The sequence below is a fragment of the Rhea americana genome, unplaced genomic scaffold, assembly GCF_003343005.1.
Source record: "Rhea americana isolate MKP2758 unplaced genomic scaffold, rheAme1 scaffold_493, whole genome shotgun sequence".
NCBI classification, from domain to species: Eukaryota; Metazoa; Chordata; class Aves; order Rheiformes; family Rheidae; genus Rhea; species Rhea americana.
The window spans coordinates 155,226-156,241 of NW_028186638.1; positions in this window are offsets into that span (position 1 = coordinate 155,226).

Sequence of the window (1,016 nt, forward strand, 5' to 3'; positions counted from 1 at the left end):
AGCAAAGGCCTGATTACACTGAATGAGAGGAAACACCAAGAACATGCCATTTGGGCAGCCTGAGATTCATCTGCTCATTTTACTGAGAGGGAGGAGAAGCAAGTTTCCTTTCCACCAGTTAGTGGTTCACTTATATACCAAAACTGCAATAGATTATGCACAATTATTAGAATTTAGAAACTAGGTAGGGCACCTACTAATATCTAAAGCCATTAAATTTCTTTCTGAATCCTAGACTTTCTGACTTCRGATTATTTTAGCAGGGAGCAGTGCAGGTTAATTAAGCATAATTAAATAACTCCCTTATGCCTCTGATACTAAAATAACTTAGATTATCAATGAAGGTCTCAGAGAGGAGTTAACAAGGAGCATCTAACAAACTTTGCATTATTTTATACATTACAGAGCACACTACTCATTAGAAAGACAGTTGACAACGTGACTATGCCCTTCCCCAGCACGCTTTTAAGTAAAATTTTACAACTGCCTTCTCATGTTGTGGAGGGAAATTGAGCATTTAAACTCATAGCCCGATTTGTCAGCTTGAGAGAGTCTCAAAATTTTCTGTTTTTCTTTGAAAGAAAAGCAAACACTGTTGTTTTCTTTTAAAGAAACTCACCAAGGGAGGGGGGGTCTTTGTGCCTTAGRCTACAACATACAAGCATCTGCCAACCTAAAAGCGTCACTAGGCCTTTTAAGATGACCTGCCACATGTTACGGAAACACACGCTGTTTAGCTGAAAAAAAGGAGTTTAGGAATTACTTTTTTTGGTTTCTTTTCCCCCCGTTTTCTTTCTTTTCCCCCCCGAGGCAGGTCGGTGCCCGGGCACTTGGCGCTACCAGCCCGGCCGGATTTTACGCTGCGGGGGAGCGAGGCAGGACCGGTCGATGGCTGCTCTGGGCCTGACCTCGACGCGAAAACATCTGGCAGGGGCAGCGCTCGGTGGCGGGACGGGCCCGGCAGCAGGGCGAGCGGGGGCCACCGCGTTACTACGGGGCATTAACTCCGCCGCCGC